Genomic DNA, 21,844 nt, shown 5'->3' on the forward strand with positions numbered 1-21,844 from the left:
CAAATGTTCTCTCAAACAGGTAAAGGATGGCCAAGATGTTGGCCGAAGGTGAACACCATCACTCAACGTCTCAAAGCTGATTAGGTGCTGGGCACGGTGGCCTGTACTGCAGAGCAAACCAACCAAAATAGAGCAAAGTGGAGTCCGCAAGCATAGTGTTGCAGTCCAACCAAGGAGGTGCCCATTGTGGTTTGTTAACTGCAAGTAATAACTCTAGCACCACTGGATTGGGACCGATCATTTCCCGAAACACCTTACTGTCCTCAGGGATGTTGATAGCACCATAGAACAGAAGAGAACTCATTGAGGAAACAGAGTGAACGGTGGTGGTGTGCCTGCTTGGCATTTCTTCAGACACCAGACGAGCGTTCAATGAAGTTGATGAATGCATGTTTGAAAAGGCAATCACTGCAACTGGTAAAGGCTGGACATGTTTGGAGGCGACTAGGAACACAAACGCAACGATGGGCATTTCATCGAACAAATGGTGGACGTAGAGGCTGACCTGCAGCAACGCCATCTAAACATACTCGTAGATGAAATGTAAGTATATAACATCCGGCTAGTCTATGATCAAGATTGTGGGATTTTTCCTCACTTTGATGGCAAGCCACCAATTTATTTTCTTGAACTTCCGAGCAACCAGAATGTGATCAGAGTCCACATCGTTGGTTACTGATCTGAAACCCATGTTCATTACTGTACTTCAACTTGAAATGTGTGTATATATATGCCTACATCCTTCGGATTAAGTTTTCTCATCAAATTGGCGCGAACAACCGCGCACAAATCGAAACAGACAAAATGGGAGCTCAAATCGAATCACTCAAAGCAGACGTCAACCAAAAAACAGATACGAAGAACTGAGCTCGTGATGTGAGAACATCGTCTCGCAACAGGAATGTTATTCCTCCCGCAGGCCGCAGCGCCCATCTGCCGCCCATCTATCAGCACACCATGCTGCTCTTCTTCTTGTTATTGGCGACCAGCCTCCGCCAGAAGGTGGTGACCTCCTTCTCGATGTCGTGCACCGACTTCTTGGGCTGCTCCGGCGCCTTCTTGCCGGCGTGCGCGTCCATGTCGGCCATGGTCTTGCCCAGGTCGGCGATGAGCCGCTCGGCGAGGCCGCGGCTGAAGTCCTCGCGGATGACGACGCGCATCACGGGCACGTGCTCGGCGTCGGCGGGCATGGTGTAGGCCGGCACGATCCAGCCGAACCGCCGGAGGCTCTCGGCCACCTCGAACACCGTGTACTTGGAGGAGTCCTTGAGGGAGAAGGCCACCAGCGGCACGCCCGAGTCCTTGGACACCACGTCGAAGTAGCCCATCTTCTCGATGTCCTCGCGGAGCACCGTCGCGCGCGTTGTCGCGGCAGTTCTGCATCACGTCCTTGTAGCCCTGCCCAGTGCCAGACCGTGGTGCCGATCGAAGCGGCGTCATCAGTTACAAGCCCAGCGAATGTATGTCGTCAGTAGCATAATGCAAGCTAGATGTCTGGTAATACTGCGCGATAATCTGGCTCGAACCTGTCCAATAAAGAGAGCAGGCAGAAGATGAACTCACTGTTACTGTTGCTCAGTGAAAGTCGATCTGAAAACAAATTCAAACGAAAGTAACCGTGCCTTTGGAGAAGTTGAGCGTGAAGGTTGGCTGGTCGGCGCCGAGGTAGTTGATGTGGAAGATGAGCTCGTCGAGGAGGTCCTCCTTGCTCCTCCAGATCACCCAGCCGACGCCGGCGTAGACGAGGCCGTACTTGTGGCCGCTGACGTTGATGCTCTTCACCAGCGACAGCCGGAAGTCCCACTCCAGCTCCGGGTAGATGAAGGGCGCGATGAAGCCGCCGCTCACCGCGTCCACGTGGATCGGGGTGTCCCACCTGACAGAAAATAACCAAGCCGGTCGAGATCAGTTTAGGCCCGAACCTGCATTTTGGTTGAGAATGAGACGATCGGCCTCGATCGGCGCGCGCACCCTGTCTCGGCGTTCTTGGCCGTGAGCAGGTCGTTGAGCATCTTGACGTCCTCGAACTCGCCGTTGAGCGTGGAGCCTAGGATGGCGGCGACGCAGATGGTGTTCTCGTCCACCATCTCCGCGGCCTTCTCGGGGTCCATCACGTAGTACCCTTCCTTGAGCTTCACCTCCTTGAGCTCCACCTCGAAGTACCTGGCGAATTTCTCCCAGCACACCTGCAAGGGCACGGCGTGCCAGCCCAGAAATCATTCATTTGGTTTAGTTTGGCATGGCCAGCAGCTCATGCATTGATGCATGGACGATAGACGATGCAGGCAATGTACCTGGACGTTGGCACCGGTGACGATGTTGGGCTTGTCGTAGGGCTTCCCCGCCGCCTTCATCTTGTTCTGCCACTTCCTCTTGAACGCCAGCCCGGCCAGCATGATGGCCTCCGAGGAGCCGACGGTCCCTACCCCAACCGCCGTCTCGTCGTCGCCGATCGGCGCGTTGAAGAGGTGCGCGATCATGTTCACGCACCGGTTCTGGAGCTCGGTGGTGACGGGGGTACTCATCCATGTCGACATAGTTCTTGTTGATGGAGGACTGGATGAGCTTGTCGCACTCGGGCTCCATCCACGTGGTCACGAACGACGCCAGGTTCAGCCGCGGGTTCCCGTCCAGCATCAGTTCGTCGTTGATGATCTGGTACGCTGCCTCCTTGGGGATCGACTGCTCCGGCATCTTGAACCTGCGTGACGACGGCACGCAAAGTCCCACTCCGGATATTCAGCTGAGAAAACCAGAGACTCCGGCCGCAAATCAATCAAGCGGCCGGTGGGCCAATAAGGAGCAGGATATACCTCGGGAGTGCGGTGCGCACGTAGCGCGACGCGAAGGTGGAGCAGTGCAGATGGGACTCGGCGGCGTTTCGTATTCGCAGTGGACAGCGCCATTTTGTCCTCTCCCCCTTGGGGTTCAACGGTGGCGGATCTCTGGCTTTGTCGTTGCCGGTAGAGAGCTAGTTAAATTTGCCGTGTCCGAGATGAGAGGAGCAGATCAGAGGATGGGGGCAGAGAAGTGGCGATGGTTTATAAGGAGGACGAGGGGCATGGCCGCGACGTGGTCGGGGCGCCATGGTTCTTGCCGAGACCAACGGGCGCGCACCACGCTGGTACGTCGGACCAGGCGCATGGCTTTCGGCACTGAACTCGGGTGTGTCTATCACGCCCCGATCTGCTTATCGCAATTCTTTGCACTACAAGTCTACACCTACAACTTACAAGGCTACGACTATTCTAACTTGAGTTGAAAATCATATGGACGGTTCATTCCGGAAAAACACTGTTCCTCAATGGTCTTATAAAAACTCATCTCTATCAGTCGCCTAATTAAAATCACACGATGTGTTAACCTAGTGTAATTTAGCATAGTTGAATCCGGTCTTAATCTTAAACTGCATACTAAAGCAACACACATTTGGGCTCATATATACTAGCTTCATTAGTAGAGAAACGACCTTTGATCCACCTTAAAATTTGGCTTTAGTCCCGATATTATTCGCGCCCGGGACTGGAGAAACCTTTAGTCCCGGTTGGTAGCTCCAACCGGGACTAAAGGTTCATGTCCAACGGCTATCGCGGCAAGCTTTTGCTGCAGGGGACCTTTAGTCCCGGTTGGAGCTACCAACCGAGACTAAAGGTTAACTTTTACTCCCGGTTGGTACCTTCAACCGAGAGTAAAAGTCTACTCTCGGCTGGAGGCTCCGTCCGGGACTAGAAAGTGACATTTAGTCCTGGTTTCTGTATCCAACCGGGACTAAAGGTCCCCTCCTATATACACATTCTTCCTCCCCGAGCATGAGCCACTTCGAGCTCAGTGTTCTTGCTTCATCGTCGGCCTCTCTTCTTCCTCATCGCCTTTCTTCGATTTCTCATCGATTCTAAAGGTTACCAACTTTATACTCTCATGTTTCATTAGTAGCATAGCTCATTTTGTGAACTAGATATATGTGGATTTTTATGGTGGATTTTTTATTATTTATAAGCCATTTAAGCACAAAATCACTTTAAAGTTTGCATATTTGGATGAAGGAAGGTTAAAGTAGTTATTCAAAACTAGTATTCAGCTTTTATTTCTAGCATGCATAACACACTTTATGGTTTAGAGATATAGAGAATTTTAGAGTTTTTTTTTAATTTTATTTGTTTATAAAATGAGAAATTTATATTATATTAAAAATGAGTATAGAGAGTAGATGACAACTGCTTCCGGGTCCTCGGTCTCTCATCGGGTTCCAAAGCGACTGAGGCCGGACCTCCCTCTCATTGTATGCGGCAAGTGTGAGGAGAAAATTGTGATGGAGTACCGGGTGAGGAATGAGTGTCCCAACAAGGACCGTATCTTCTATAAGTGTCCGGACCGCAATGTGAGTTATTTTATCGCATTTGATGATTATGATTAATTTATACTTATTTTCATGATGATTGTGATTAGAGTTCTAATTGTTTGTTTTAATTTCAGTGAGATGGCACTGGATGTTCAGGCTGGTACTGGGAGAAAGAGTATGTTGAACACGTGCAAAACTCTCTTGCACAGGCGGCTACGGCGGCTGATGAGGCAGTGATCCTGTGGAAGAAGACCATAGATGTTGAACAAACGCATGATCTGTCTATTTTAGTTAGGATTGATCACGAAATCCTTATGCTGCTGAAGTGCATTTTAGCTTTAGTTTTTTTAGTGGTAGTTGGGATTGTCTACATTGTAGCGAGACTTTCATAAATTAATACCTTGTGTGGTTGCATGCATGTCATATAATTAACTAATTATGTTCTAGGTTTTAATATGGTATGTATGTCATGTAATGCAGATGAGCCGGCATTGGATGTACAATGCTGATCGACGCTCCTAAGAGTTCATTGAGGGCGTGTATTCTTTCTTACATGTGGTCGAGGCAAACAAACGCGATGATTTCATGTGCTGCCCATGTGCCATATATAAGAATTTGAAGGAATATGCTAGCTCAAGGAGTCTTCATTCACACTTGTTGAAGTCGGGTTTCATGCCAAACTATATTTGTTGGACGAAGCATGGAGAAACCGGGGTTATAATAGAAGAAGGTGAAGAAGAACAATAGGACGATGATGACATTATTGCTGAATATGGTGCCTTCAATGATACTGCAATGGGGGAAGCTAAAGAAGAGGCAGGGGCAGAAGATGAGTCCACTGATGATCTTGGTCAGGCCATTCGTGACGCATAAAGAGAATGCGAAAGTGAAAATGAGAATATCAAGTTCGAGCGCATGCTTGAGGATCACAAGAAATTGCTATACCCAACTTGTGATGCGGGGCAAAAAAAGTTGGGTACCATACTGGAATTGCTGCAATAAAAGGCAAAGAATGGTGTATCTGACAAGGGATTTGGGGAGTTACTAAAAATCCAAAAGAAGATGCTTTCGAAGGATAACGAATTGCCCGCCACTACGTACGAAGCAAAATAGGTAGTCTGTCCTTTGGGATTAGAAATCCAGAAGATACATGCATGTCCTAATGACTGCATCCTCTACCGTGGCGAGGAGTACGAGAAGTTAGATGCATGCCTGGTATGTCATGCATCGCGGTATAAGATCAGGTAAGATGACCCTGGTGATGTTGAGGACGAACGTCCCACGAAGAAAATCTCTACCAAGATTATGTGGTATGCTCCTATAATACCACGCTTGAAATGTCTGTTCAAAAACAAAGACCATGCAAAGTTGTTGCGATGGCACAAAGAAGACCGTAAGGTAGACAATATGTTGAGACACCCTGCTGATGGGTCCCAGTGGAGAGCAATCGATAGAGAATTCCTGGAGTTTGCAAATGACGCAAGAAACTTAAGGTTTGCTTTAAGTATGGATGGTATGAATCCCTTCGGGAGCAGAGCAGTAGTCATAGCACTTGGCCTATTACTCTATGTATCTACGACCTTCCTCCCTGGTTATGCATGAAGCATAAGTTTATTATGATGCCTGTGCTCATCCAAGACCCAAGGCAACCTGGCAACGACATCGATATGTACCTGAGGCCACTAGTTGAAGAACTTTTACTTTTGTGGAACAAACCAGGTGTACGTGTGTGGGATGAGCACAAACAGGAGCACTTTGACCTGCGAGCATTGTTGTTCGTAACAATCAATGATTGGCCTGCTCTAAGTAATCTTTCAGGACAATCAAATAAGGGATATAATGCATGCACGCACTATTTCGATGACATTAAAGGTATATTTTTGAAAAAATATTGAAAGGTCATGTACCTTGGCCATTGTCGATTTCTTCCTGTGAATCACCCCCTAAGAAAGAAAGGCAAGCATTTTAAAAGTAAGGCAGACCACCAGACCAAGCCGGGCAACCGAACTGGTGAGGATGTACTCAATATGGTCAAGGATGTGAAAATAGTATTTGGAAAGGCACATGGCAGCGAACCTGTTCTGAACGACGCCGATGGTCATGCACCCATGTGGAAGAAGAAGTTCATATTTTGGGAGCTACCCTATTGGCAAGTCCTAGAGGTCTGTAGCGCAATCAACGTGATGCACCTGACGAAGAATCTTTGTGTGAACCTGCTAGGCTTCATGGGTGTGTATGGGAAGCCTAAGGACACACTTGAAGCACGACAGGACCTGTGGTGTTTGAAAGAACGAGACAACCTGCATCCAGAGAAGACAGATGATGGATGCCATTACTTAAGTCTTGCTAGCTACACTCTTAGCAAAGAAGAGAAGGAAATCATGTTTGAATGCCTAGCAAGCATCAAGGTATAATATGAATTCTCCTCGAATATAAAGGGTATAATAAATGTGCCAGAGAAGAAATTCCTAAACTTAAAGTATCATAACTGCCATGTGCTCATGACGCAATTGCTTCCAGTTGCATTAAGAGGAATTCTACCTCCAAATGTACGTCTAGCCACCGTGAAGCTATGTACATTCCTTGATTGTTTGATTTTTTATCTGCTCCCTCCAGTTCATCATTCTATATCACTAGTCTTCTATCTAGTTCACTAGTTCCTACCAAAGCATAGTCGCATACAGTACAAGGCCATGTCACTCAACGCTGGTATCCCTCTTGTACTCCATCAATGGCTTCATGCCTATCACACCATGTCATCGCCCCTCGGTCTCTCCGTGAGACCCATCCGTTCACTCCTCAAATATGCTCTGATATTCATTTGCTCCTTTTTAATTTGATTTTCAATTTATTTATGAACTAAATCTTTGGGAAATGACCATCCCATCTTCCATTCAGTACATGTGTGTTTGGTTGGGTGGCCAACCCCTGACCTGGTTCTTTTTTTAATTTAACACTTTTTGAAAACTAATTTTAAATCTAACACAGTCGTTTTTTTAAACTAACACTTTTGGTCGCGCCTATTGCCCTGGCGCGGCCAAATGCCTGTGTCGCGCCATGCATGGTGGCGCGACAAAGGGCTGACATGGCGGCAATCGGAATCGCTGACCGCTGACGGGGCAGGGCCTGCCGCGCCATCGACCTTGGCGCAGCAGTGACGCGCCTTGATCCGTGGCGCGACAGAGACGAATAAAACCCCATGGCCAGTCCCGCCTGCCCGAGCAGCAAGCCCGCCTGGCCGCCGCGCCCATCACCCGCCCAGCGGTACCTGGATGGTTTAATCGGAACGCGTTGCGCCGATAGTGGGAGTTATTCTAAGTATTGCTTGACGTAAAATCAATAGTGGATTTGTTTCTGTCTTTTGTTGAATTAGTTTCATGACCAAATAGAGAATTTGATAAGGCAATGATTTTTTTCCGTCTTTTATAATACTGTTAACCACCATGTTAACTAATCGATTACAAAAATTGGATCGGATTGAAACAAATATTTTTTAAGGGAACTTATTTCTTGGGCTTTTTGGCCCCATATTGTAGGATCGACGGCGACGCGACCATAGACCCCGGCTTCCTCGACCCCTTGCCAAGACGTCGGCCACGGCGTCGAGATACGGTGGGACTATCGGTTCCCGAACTAGTTGCTACTTAATCTCACCGGTAGTGTTGCCGCGACGCATAGAAATGAATATGAAGCAAATAAATAAAGTCCGTGCGCAAGTTGAGAAGCTGCCACATAACATTTTCATTGGTTTGACATAAGTTTGACATAACATAACCAAATAACCCCATAAGTTTCGGACGCCAATATTCGTTTGACCTAATAAACTAAGACCTAGGAGTGTAAGGATCCCTCGGATGCCTCTGTCTCTTTGGATTTGTTGGCAACACATTGAGAGTGTAGCCAACGTCGGTATGGTCGGGTCGACGATGCGTACGACTCATACCCTACAAGTATATGATACGCACGATTACTTATAATTCTTTATGATCATTAGTTCATGGACCATATGTATTTAAAGAAACTACCTTTGTTAGTACCTGTGAGGCTCCTTGGGTACCAAGCGGGGCACCACCTAGCTGAGACATGCCGATCTCGTCCTGTGGCCAATCGTCCCACTGGTCGTGCTGTCTGCGAAAGCCCGGCGGGTCGTCATCGTCGTCGTCATTGTCGTCGTCGTCGTCCTCGGTTGCAGGGTCCTTCCCAGCGCTATGAGGTGGTGGTGTATGCACCACGAAAGTGGCACCTGTCATTGGCTGAGAAGAGTCGACTGGTGTCCTCAAAGAGGCTGAAGCCATGCCACCCAACCACGTCGGGAGTGGCGGGTCCTCATAAGGAGTGTTCATGCAGCTCAGCTTCTGAGCTAGCTTCCTGCAGCTCTTCTTCACCTTCTGCATAAATAGACGTTAAAGTTAGTACATTTCCCGAACGCATGTACACCAAAGAAACAGTTTCAGAACAGACAAGTTTATGTTTACCTCCACAAAAGCCGCGAGAACGCCTGGCACCTGCCCTCTAGACTCGTGATGCCAAAACGCTACTTCATTGGACAACCTTGACAATTGTGTCGCCTAGGTATAGAAACATGGTTGGATAGTTTTAGTACACATACTTAATACCAAAAGGATAATAAATTGTACCATTCAAGTATCTTACCACGTATCTTTGAAGCGGGGCTCTCTGTAGCTGTGTGTCCTCCCTAGTGGTAACGTCATACACATCTACGATGACATCTTCCTCTGAGTCCTCGTCAATCGCCTCCTCAGTGTACGGGGGCTTGATATGTGTCCTCGTAGACCTATGAAGCCACCGTAGGTACTCGTTGAAGGTGTGCTGGTCGTATGGAGGACCCGCATGGACCGAATGTCATACCCTATTCTGCCACAAATAGATGTGCGCGCTGTGTGTCATGCACCAATCCTTGGTCTTGTACCTCTTCCTATGGTCATACCTGCAACAAAACGATGTTAGTTGTACCACACACACCTCTGAATTGTAGCTTTGTTATTAATCGATAATACACCCATGCAATCCTTGGTTGGTGGAGTAAAGCGGTGGTGGACAGCCTGTCATTCTTCCAAACTGTCTGCAGACCCTGATGGGCAAGTGAATCTCGACCACATGAAAGAAAATAAGAGGGACGTCGCAGCGATACTCGTCTGACTCGTCCCTAGTGACAGGACTGAGATAGTACTAGAGCTTCGGAGCATCCTAAGGACACCAATGCACCTGAAATTTCGTAATTGAGTTAGGTTGTGATATAGTGTACATCGAACAAGACACAGGTATGATAGTAAAGAGAGCGTAACCTGGTGCTATGTCAGGATGTCGAGACCGTCCGTGTACTCCCTGTACTTGCGCCTCACATTTCCTCTAACTAACTCTAATTTCGTCTAGATAAACAGAGCTGTAGGGAGTGTATCCTGCCCGTTCTATTACTGCATTGAACACAATAATGAATTAGCCATTAATAAACTCATCATATGTAACCATATCAAAGAATATAATGAACCGAAGTACTTACCGGTAAACTAGTACTAAGTGGCCTCCCAATGGGCCATCGTTCCCAACACCAAACCTAGAGTAGGTACGAGCAATGTCCAAGGTTCGCATACCCTGAGGTGCGATGACAGGCAATGCATAGCTGTCGATACATCCATGCTAGGAATGTGCTGCCCCAGCTATACGCCGCTATGTTCTCCCACGGCTAACGTAGTATGTCAAGGAAGATCCAACTAATAGTGTTGGCCGAGGCGTCTAGGAAGAGGAAAGCACCAAGAAAGTGCTAGAGCCACACTCGAGCGAACCTGTCGATCTGAGCCTCCTCAGCCTGTGGGTCCAAGTAATCAAAGCGCTTCGTGATCCAGGACGACGAAACACTGAAAGTTTTCCTAAAATTTACTAAAGAAAATGAGACCCGATGGCTGTAGGAAAGCAATACAAGTATTAAATATGCTTCAATTTCTCACTTATTTTTCTTGAAAGCCTCATCGTCCGGTGGAAGAAAGCCAGTAAACTGAGCCACCAGCTCTCTCCAGTGATCGTTGTCAACTATCCCAGTCACTGGAAGTCCCCCCCAACCGAAGGCCAAAAATAGCCTTCACGTCCTGCATGGTCAATGTCATCCCGCCACAAGGTAGGTGGAACATGTGGGTCTCAGGCCTCCACCTGTTATAAGAATAGAACAACTGTTAGTTGCCCCAAATTTGTTACAAGAAAGTTTACGTATAAAGAATGCACTCGCACCTGTCTACAGCTGTAGTAAGTAGTGCTGGGTCAAGGGGCGGAAGACCGTGATTGACAACATGGACAAGCTCAAGGAAACCGGCACGCCGTATGTACGGCGCATAACGCTCGTCCCACTGGTGTGCCCTGGTGTGCGTGTGGGGCCTCAAAGTAGGCAAGGCCACCTCTGCGTCATTGTCCCTCAAGATGTGTGCTTGGTGCTGGCCGTCGTACTCCACCTCAAGAATGGGGTACAACGGGTGCTACGTGGGACGGTCCATCCTGTTATAAATTAATAAACAAAGCGTTAGAGTATTCAAATTAACAAAATGCAAATTAACATTATGTAGCATTGCAAAATTTGAACTTCTTGTTATGCAATATGAAAGCACATGTATATATTCAAAGTAAAATTAACAGGCATATCACGCACTAGTAACATAAACAACTTCACTAGAAATATAAGCATTTGACAAAACTTCATGAAGTCGTCAAAATCGACGTATCACACACTAGTAAGTACCGACATTTGTAAACTAGTATCTATACCCAAAATCCCTAACTAAATAACTAACTATAAACTAAATAATAAATACCTAATCAATCCCTAAACTCAAAATCCTAACCTCAAACCTCAAAACTACCTACGTAGATCACAAACAAATTCACTAACCTAACTATCCTAAATCACTAACTATCCTAAATCAATAACAATCATAAAACCCTAACTATCATATATTACTAATTATCCTAAATCACTAATTATCCTAAAACAATAATAATCAAAATAACATGAAATCGAGAGGGAGGTACCTTAGGAGCGGGCGGCCTTGACGCGCTGGCGTTCGTGGCGCGGCCGGCGCGGGCGCTGCGCGGTGGGAGTGGCTGGGCGGGGCCGCAAGTGGGCGCTGGCGGCGGTGATGCGGGCAGGGGCGCTGCGCGGCGGCGGGTGGGTGGGCAGGGGTGCGTGTGGGTGGGGGGCTCGCTCGCGATATTTATTTGGCCCCACCGCGCCATGCTCCGTGGCGCGGTACTGCCGCACCAAGATCAGTGGCGCGGCAAATCCTGCCCCATCAGCGGTCAGCAATTCCGGTCGCCGCCACGTTAGCTCTCTGCCGTGCCACCATTCATGGCGTGGCATAGGCATGTGGCCGCGCCAGGGCAATATGCGTGGCCAAAAGTGTTAGTTTTTTTTAAAAAAAACCGGCCGTGTTAGATTTAAAATTAGTTTTCAAAAAGTGTTAAAATTAAAAAAAATTCTCTAGAGTCAAGTTAGACTTGTTTGGTTAGCTATAGATGGGCTGAAGCTCGGCTTTGGGAGCCAACTGTACCCTCGTAGCCAGGCCAGGAGGGGCCAGGAAAGAACGCAATTGTTGCTTGTTCTCCTGGAGCCAGGCTTGGACAGGCGCGAGTCCTGTGACCGTCACCTCCCTCTGCGTGTCTTCTGTCCACATCTATCTCCCATCCCTCTGGTGCCCTTTGGCAGGCGGTGGGCCATGGACGTCCTCGCTCATCTCTGCTTCTTGCAGCGGTCACTCGCAATCCCAATCCCTGCTGCCATGTCAGCACACGGTGGCAGTAGCATGAGCATATACGCCTCCACCCTGAACTAGAGCTCGCTCCCGCCGCTGCCCAGTCCTTGCCACCGCCTGTCCTACTCCGTGGTCCACTGCCGCGTGTTCACCTCCACCACGACCGCCCACCCAAGTCCTCGGGGCCTAAGAAGCGGGGCAAGACGGAGATCCAGGAGACGATGCTCACGCCCCGGTTCTACACCATCGACTTTGACGAGATGGAGCACCTCTTCAACACCGAGATCAACAAGCAGCTCAACCAGGCAGAGTTCGACACGCTGCTGCAGGAGTTCAATGCGCTGCTGCAGTAGTCCAGGCAACCCTCACTGATGATCTAGGAGCTAGCCTTGAACCAGGCAGCCTCGCCAAACTGGACGTCGTTGCGGGTGAGCAGCTCGGGGATGGAAGATGCAGCAGAGCGCGCCGACCATGCCCCAGCGAGGAGTGGATGACCTACAGCTCATGGTGAGGTAGCTCGGGGGCTTGCCGGAGAAGGGGCCAAGGTACTTGATGTGGATAGCCCGGCGGTGTCCTAGTCCTAGCCTTCACGACTTGACGAGGTGTCGTGTTGGACTCAATGACGCCGGGCTCCTTGAGATCCCTTGTTCTGCTCTCTGCATGGTGCTGAGCAAGAAGGTGGTGGAGGTGTCACTCGTCGCCCACCTCACTATGAGAAGCATAGCAGCTTGGGGAAGGGAAAAAGAGAAGCAGGGGAAGAACAGCAGGCCGGGAATATAGTTCAGATGAGTGCTTTAGATCGATAGGAATATTTGATACAATTTGTTCATGGTTTTCTTTCTCTCCTCTCCTAATACTTTTACTTCCTAGAAGCTACGTCCTCCAGGATGGGCTAGCATAGTGAGCGTTGGGCCATCTGTGCCTCTTGGGCTAGGGCGTGGGCGAGGTAGAAGTCGAGCCCGGTGCAGTAGTCGGGGCCTTGATCCGTGCCCTGATCGGGGTGCCCAACCAAACCATGGTTGGTGGGCCCCCATCGTACAATGCCATATAAAAAAGGTGGGGGCCTGGGGCACTCAACATGAGGTTCACCCGAGCCGCCAGACACCCCACCGACAACCCTAATCTAATCTAGAGAGGGGGCGCTACCAGCGATGGGAAGTCCATTGCCTTCGCCATCGCCACTGGACCACGCTTCCACCGAGATCTTCACTGCCTCTCCTTCCCTGACTTCTAGGCCACCATGGCTTCATCCTCCACCAAGCCTGATGGTCAGCTACCTCAATACTCATCTCCCTCTCTTTAGTTTTCTCTCTACTTCATGTTCTAGTTCTTGATCTAGGTTGTATTTTTCTCGATTAGAAATGTTTTCACCCACTAGATCTACTCCTAGTGATCCTAAGGGTTTAATAGTGGTATCAGTTGCCTACACTAGCGTGTAGATCTAGATCGGGGTAGCAAGTAGAAGGAGATGAATCGATTGAATCGAGCAGAATCCACCTAACCCTAACCCTAGAAGAAGGGGACGAAAACAAAAGGCAAAGGGGTTCCTACCTGGGGACCGCTCGCTCTATCTCCACAATTGGTCGTCGCATGGATGCTGCGTGGGGAGTCAATACGAGCCACCGAGGGATGAGGTCTCGCCACCATACGGTCTCTGCCTTGGGTTCAGGAGAAAAGGGCACCACCGTGGTGCCGCTCGACGGTGCCGTGTGTAGCTCTAGCCGCACGCGTGCGCCGGTGAGGGGTGCCATGGCGACGCTGCCTTCTCCTGTGTCAAAGGGAGAGAGAGCTGCCACCGCTGTGTAGAGAGAGAAGGGGAGGAGAGAAATGGAGTTAGGGTTCGGGGGAGCGACGCGGTGTGCCGTTTTTGTTCGGCCGATACACACGGAGCACCGTCGGCTCGACATCAATGAACATGATTGCTCGGGTCGGCTTAGGTCTAGGCGGGCGAGCAAATTCCCAACCCAGGCACAGGTTGTAGCCTGGGCATGGGGGAGCGTGGGTGCACACCACTCGAATGCGGCCGTGGGCTAGTTTCCCTGTACTGTGCCGTATAAACTGTAACATTTGTGAATTAGTTTTATTTTTTTAGAAGCACCTTTTGTTTTATTTGATGAATTTCAGTCAAAGTATGAGTTTAAATCTCTGATAAAATTTGCACCAACGTGTTAGATTTTTCCAGAGAGTAGATGAGGACTATGAAATGCTTCAGAATAATGTTATTTTAAGATTATTTTCATGTTTCCGCTGCTATGTTCATGTTTTATCCTCTAATTAAATTGGAACCAAAGAAAAAATTTAATAAGAGAAGTAGTCATATATGTTTAAGTTAAATTATGATATTATTATTTTTCTGACCAACGTTGATGATAACAATATTATAAATTCATGAGTTTTTCCTTACATTAATTCTTTTTCTGCCCAACGGTGATAATGTAGAAGAATGTTGTATTTATGATATTGCTATTTTCTAACCAAAGCTGATGATAGCAATATTATAAAATTTTATTTGTGAGTTTTATGTATTAATTCTACTTCTGCCCAACGGTGATATAGAATTAGTGTAGAAGAATATTGTATATTTTTAATATTGACCAACATTAAATTAAGGCATGCAATTATATGTTAAATGTTTCTCATTTTCTCTGATGTTGTTTTTAGGATACAACCCAATGACGTTCAGTGGGACACAGAGAGATTAGTGCTAGATCATTGTCTGATAGCGCAAGTGCTATCTCAACTTCTCAAGCTTCTCTCACCATGTGTTATAATTGCTCCCATTGAGAGTACCCGGTGAGGGAAGCCAATGAGACCGATGTAGCTTTCACTAATCAGGCAGCGTGACCACGCTGAAGTGAGAATAAAGTACGATCTTGATCATGCGAAGTGGGATAGTTCAAACCGCATATGTTTGATCATGATTAAGGGCACCGTTGAGGATCCAATAAGGGGATCAATCCCAGAATGTACCACTGCCACTGAGTATCTCAAGAAGGTGCAGAGTCAGTTTACTAGCTCTTCAAAGGCTTATGCAAGCACTCTCATTAAGAAGTTAGTTAATGAGAAATACTCTAGTGAAAGATTAGAGAGCACATATTGAAGATGAGTAACACGACATCTAAGCTCAAGCCAATGGACTTGGGGCTCAAGGACTGAGTTTCTAATTCATTTGATTTTTGCTTCTTTGCCCAAAGAGTATGAGACCTTTGTTGTGAACTACAACTTATAGCCAGATAAATGGGACATTGAGAAGCTCATTGCAATGTGTGTGCAACAAGAGGAGAGGCTTAAGAGCTCACATGGTGACTCAGCCAACCATGTTAAGAAAAATAAAAGGAAGAACTTTTATAACAAGAAAGACAAACCACAAGGGAAACCTCAGTGGGACAATAGCTCTTCCTCTAAGTCACAAGGAAAGGCCCCCTCAGAATGATCACCATTAGAAATCCAATGTTCAAGTGGACAAGGACACCTACAAATGGTGTAAGAAGACTAGGACACTATTAGAAGAATTGTCCAGATTTCTTGAAGCACTTGATGAGAAAAGGTGATGACATTATTGCATTCGTAGATGAGTCCTTGTATTTAAGTTATGTAAAATCTACTTGGTGGATTGATTTTGGTGCAACAATTCATGTTGTAAATTTCTTACAGGGATTCCATACGAGGAGAACCCTGCAAAGAGGAGAAAGACACATTAAGGTGGCAAATGGAGTCAAAGCTGAAGTAGAAGTCATTGGAGAACTCCCATTAGAATTAAATGATGGCTTTGTACTTAAGCTTACAGATGTCCTTTATGTACTCTCTTTGCGTAGAAACCTAATAAGTGTCTCACGTTTAGACGATGATGGATATGATTGCCATTTTGGTAATGGCCAATGTAAGATTACATTTAATAATAAGTGTGTTGGTCTTGCCTTCCGATAAGATAAGCTTTATTTGTTATCACTTTGTGAGAATGTGAATGCTATGAGCACTGAGAATGCGATTGCCTCCTTGTCTATGAATGCAAGAAACAAGCAAAAGAGAGTTCATGATGTATCTTTGAAATTATGGCACTATCATTTAGGCCATATTTCGAGAGAGAGAATAGAATGATTGATTAAGAAATTAATTCTTCTGCCATTACAATTTTCAGATTTAGAACAATACATTGATTGCATAAAAAGAAAGTATGTTAAGAAAATAAAGAAAGATGCCAAACTGAAGCATAGGAATTTTAGAAATAATTCACATAGATATCTAGTGGTCCTTTTCCTGTGAAAAGTGTGGATGGTTATGATTCATTTGTAACATTTACAGATGATTATTCTCGTTATGGCTATATTTATCCAATTAAGGAAAGATCAGAAAGCATTAGATAAATTTAAGATATTTAAGGCTGAAGTAGTAAATCAGCACCATTTAAGGATTAAGATAGTAAGATCCAACCATGGGGGGAGTACTATGGTCGACATACCTCATATGGCCAAGTTTCTGGACCTTTTGTAAAGTTCTTATAGGAAAATAGCATAGCTGCCCAATACTCTACACCGGGTGAGCCTCAGTAGAATGGAGTAGCTGAAAGACTGCAATCGTCCTTAATGGATATGGTGAGAAGTATGATAAGTTACTCAATTTTACCGATAAGTTTATAGATGGAAGCGTTAAAAACCACCATTCATATTCTCAATCGAGTACCAAGCAAGTCAGTGACCAAAACACCATATGAATTAGTGGACATGTAGGAAACCCTCACTTAACCACTTACGTGTGTGGGGCTATCCAACTAAGGCCAAAGTATTTAACCTAAACATTAGGAAGCTAGACTCTAAGACATTCAGTTGCTATTTCATTGGCTATCCAGATAAATCAAAAGGCTATCAGTTTCTACTGTCCTGATAGACATACGAAGTTTATAGAAACAAGACACGCTATGTTCTTAGAGGATGATATGGTCAGGAGGACATTGGTAGCGCGAGAAATTAACCTTGAGGAGAAGTGGGTATACGTTCCCACTCCAATGGGTTCAGGAGCTATTTTTCTCGCTACCTGTTGTTGCTGCACTAACCGTACAAGACACTATAGTGACAACACCTATTGTTAGTTCTTCCATGGCAACAATAAATGAATATGAGGAACATATCCTTCAGGATCCTATAGAACCTGTTGTCGCACATGAGAAAGAGCAACAACAACGCCATATAGAACAAGAGCCAACTAATGAGGCCCCCAGGAGGTCTCAAAGAGCCAGAAAACCAGCCATTCCTGATGATTACGAAGTCCTATGAATGCGAAGAATTTCAAATGGAGGGTGATCCCACCTTATTTGAAGAAGCCATGAGAAGCGCTCACTCATCAAAGTGGCTTGAAGCCATGTAAGATGAAATGAGATCAATGAGCTCCAACTGGTGTTTGGGACTTACAAAGTATTCCTAAAGGAGTCCAAGACAGTAGGCTATAAATGGGTCTACAAAACTAAATATGACTCCAAAGGGAATGTGGAAAGATTTAAAGCGTGTCTTGTGACGAAAGGTTTTACGTAAAGAGAAGGAATAGATTATAGTGAGACATTTTCTCTAGTCTTATGCAATTGTTCTTTTAGAATCATAATGGCGTTAGTGGCGCATTACGATTTAGAATTACATCAGATGGATGTAAAGACGGCATTCCTTAATGGGGATTTAGATGAAAATGTCCACATGGCATAACCAAAAGGTTTTGTCATTAAAGGAAAAGAACGTATGGGATGCCGCCTGAAGAAATTCATTTATGGCTTAAAACAAGCCTCTAGACAGTGGTATTTAAAGTTTGATGGAACGATAAGAAAGTTTGGGTTTAAAGAGAATGTAGAGGACAATTGCGTTTATACAGAGTTCAAGAATGGGAAATTCATTTTCCTAATCCTGTATGTAGATGACATCTTACGTCGCTAGTAGTGATGTTAATGTACTACTAGAGACGAAAAAGTTTTTGTCCTCAAATTTTGACATGAAGGATCTCGGTGAAGCTTCGTTTGTTTTAGGAATAGAGATTCACCGAGATAGAAGAATATGGGTTTTAGGATTATCGCAAAAGGCATACTTAGAAAAGGTTCTAAAGAATATAGTATGCATGCGTCTAAGCCTTCACCTGCTCCTATAGTCAAGGGCGATAGTTTTGGGGAATTCCAATACCCCAAGAACCAATATGAGATTGATCGAATCAAAGCAGTTCCATAATTTTCAGCTGTCGAAAGCTTGCAGTATGCTCAAGTATGTACACGCCCTGACTTAGCTTTTGTTACTAGGATGCCTGGCAGATATCAGAGTAATCTAGGAATAGAACACTGGAGAATGATAAATAAAGCTTTGCGTTATTTGCAAGTCACAAAAGGTCTCATGCTAACGTACAGAAGATCTGATTCCCTCCATATAGAGGGGTATTCAGATTCAGATTTTGTGGGAGATGTAGATGATAGAAAATTCACATCAGGCTATGTATTTACTCTCGTAGGGGGTGCCATATCATGGAAAAGCTCCAAGCAAACCGTCACTACATTGTCTACGATGTATGTCGAGTTTGTAGCTTGTTATGAGGCCATCAGGCACGTGAACTAGCTAAAGAAATTTATGCCCGGGTTGAAAGTTGACGACATCTATAGACCACTCAAGTTATACCGCGACAATGAACCTAGCAGTAACTTATGCTCACAACAATAGGTCAAGCAATGCTGCCAAACACATTGACATAAAGTTCTATGTTGTGAAAGACAAAGTCTGGGATCATGCTATTAGTCTTGAGCATGTAAGCACAGATAAGATGCTTGCGGATCCGCTTACAAAAAGCTTATCACCCATTGTGTTCAGAGTATACTTAGCGGGCATGGGTTTACGGGAAATTCTATGATTCCTAGGACAATAAGGGCCTAGTTGAGAATCTATTTCAAAATAGAGAGGATCTGTTGTAGCTGTTAGTCTAATGGTACTAACTATTGTGACAAGGCACACTCTATGCACTAATATGTGATGGAATGGGAAAAGATAAAGTATTTTAAGTTCAAGTTTAAAAGTGAGATCAAGGGGGAGAATATTAGGTTGATCTCCTCCCGACTCGGTCCAACGACTGGAGTCGGGGCCTTGATCCGCGCTCTGATCGGGGGCGCCCAACCGAGCCATGGTTAGTGGGCCCCCATTGATACTTATTATTTATTTATTTATCATTTGACTTACACCTTCCATAACATGAGAGTGATTTTATCATAAGTATATATATTTGTCAATATCTCTTTGCCAACAATCCCATAGCTCCCCCCCGTGGATAAAATATAAATAACGATACTCGGTATACTCTTGGGTGAAATGCTACAATGATATATTATCTGTGCGCTTGCGGATACGTTACTTTAAGATATATAATTTTCTCTGAGTTTACAAGTGTCATTAATAATTATCAACCACGCATTTCTAGCATCATGCTAGGGATGACAACTTAGTAAAGAGTAATGCTAAGAAATGTCAACAACCATCATCTTCCTAAAGCAGTGCGACACACGTATAAATTCACTAGTCGGTTGACAAAACACCGACAACTATTTTCTATCTGAAAATCCAAAAATATAGACTACGTAGCATATATAGCTTCTCTGTTGGTGTACTTGTCTTAGGGTGTCATCTAGATCCCTAAGGTTATTATGAGATGCCATCTAGATCAAAATGGGACCTAGCTTGCTCCATGTTGTGATGTTGCGTGCCATGATGGATTCCTTGGCTTAATTCTTGACCAATAGGTCCCTCTCACACTCCTTTGGCTTAGAGAAAAGTCAATGACGCATATGTCTGAGGGATGCAAAGCGGATCAGATATGGAGTGATATTAGATTTGTTTTAATGTTTTTATTCAGATTCGAATTGTATCAGCTAGGTCGGATAGGATACGAATGAATATCGATATTATAAATATGCTGATTTGAGTATTGAAATATTCAGGACTCGGATACGGCCGGATATGAACTCTTCTAAACTGATACAGTCAGAAGATATCCGTACCATTTGCACCTCGTACTCAAGTTAGTGCAGGATGAGAACACGGAAAGGCGTAGATATGAATTTGAGAGTGGCATATGACGTCAAGACATGGAGCAACATCAGGGCTTGTTTGCACCTTGATGACACATGTAATAAGTTTGAAGACCCAAAAATAGTATTTTTATCACGGTCAGGACGAGACCCATGACAAATCTAAAGATATGAAAATAGGGCTAGTGGAAATTAAGGTTATGCTTACCGCTCCTCGTACGGGCAATGAGAGCCACTACAACATTTTTTCTATGATTTTTCTGAGAGTCAAAGTATTTTTCATGACCCAAATAGTAATTCTAGTTTTTTTATAATTACTTTTAGTCATGAAATTAATTAATTCTGAAGAATAGAAAACCATAACCCTAACTTCTACTGACTTTGAACCCCTTGTATATACATACATGCCGGCGTTCCTCTCGTAACACAAATGGCACTAGCCGAGGAATGGTCTAGGAGACCTATACTTGTCCAAACGGGTGAGGGCCGCCAGGCCAGCACGGGCTAGACCAAAAAAATACAGCCTAGGCCCAGAGCGGCACGCCAGGCCTCGTGCTCGTGCCAGGCCCGGTCCGGCATCATGCTCATGGTGTCTCTGCACAAACCACTTAGGAGATAGCTTCATAAGAGGTACTTGCACGAATCTGAGCACTCAAAACAATCCCCAAATCCCTAGAACTCAAAAACCCTCTGAGGCTTACTTTGGTAGCAGAGGGTAATTAACCCAGGGCACAGAACCCCCCAGCGGAATTTTCTTGGACTAGTTCGATCCCCTTCCACCTCCAGGGAAGAAATCCACGTTGGGGGGAGTTTCCCTGCTGCTGTTTGGCAGTGCTATCATGAACGTTTCATTCCTTGATGCTGTGGATGTGGAACGACCAATATTCAGAAGCTGTATGCACAAGCCTTATCCCATGGAATCCTCCAAGGAGCAGAACAACTTCACTGAATTCCCAGGGTACCAATACTCAGATAAAAACAATATTCAAGAAGTTTTTGGTGCGTTCTTGTCATTACTTAGTAACACATGATGAAAAAAATCAGAAACAATGTCTAGAAAAAATAAAAGAAAAACAAAGAACAAATATAAAAAGTAAAATGATATAGAAAGTCACCACTGATCAATGTCAGAACCACAAAATCATGAAAAATCTCTGGAAGTCTCTCTCCATACAAATACAAGATATTTCAAACCTAAAAGCAAATCTACCTAATGCAAATGTATAATCTAAAATCCAGAGCCAAGTAGTAGCATTCATATAGGTGCTTATGCAGCCTTACATCCAATAGATAACATCATCATGGCTGATCCATGAACATCTACAATTCTCTCTTGTGTGAGATCTTTGCACATGTATATAAAAGATGAAAATGTGCAAAAACCGCTACGAAAAGTGCATATTTCACTTATCTGAAATCATGCATTACTTCCTCCAAGCCATCTGCAAGTATAACACAAAAAAGAGAGCAAAGAAGGTTAATTATGAACACAATGTCCAACTAGGATGATAGAATAATTAAAAATTAATTATTAAATTAACCTAAAAATAGATATTAGATAGGTTTTGTTGTGCAAGATGTAGCATTGCTGCTCTTGTGCGAACAAACCATTGCAAAGTCTGGGGACATATATTGAAAAATGTATTTTTCTTCAGAAGGAAGAACTCTGAAAAAAACACAAAATTCAGGTTAGGTCAAGGAACTAATTATGCAATT

At 45.2% G+C, this 21,844-nt stretch overlaps 1 pseudogene; it reads right to left on the minus strand.

Annotated features, from left to right (window-relative positions):
* Nucleotides 1–709: 709 nt before the first annotated feature.
* LOC136497328 (glutamate decarboxylase-like) lies at nucleotides 710–2,906 on the minus strand (annotated as a pseudogene).
* Between the last annotated feature and the right edge of the window lie 18,938 nt (nucleotides 2,907–21,844).

The sequence above is a fragment of the Miscanthus floridulus genome, chromosome 12, assembly GCF_019320115.1.
Source record: "Miscanthus floridulus cultivar M001 chromosome 12, ASM1932011v1, whole genome shotgun sequence".
In the NCBI taxonomy this organism is placed as follows: Eukaryota; Viridiplantae; Streptophyta; class Magnoliopsida; order Poales; family Poaceae; genus Miscanthus; species Miscanthus floridulus.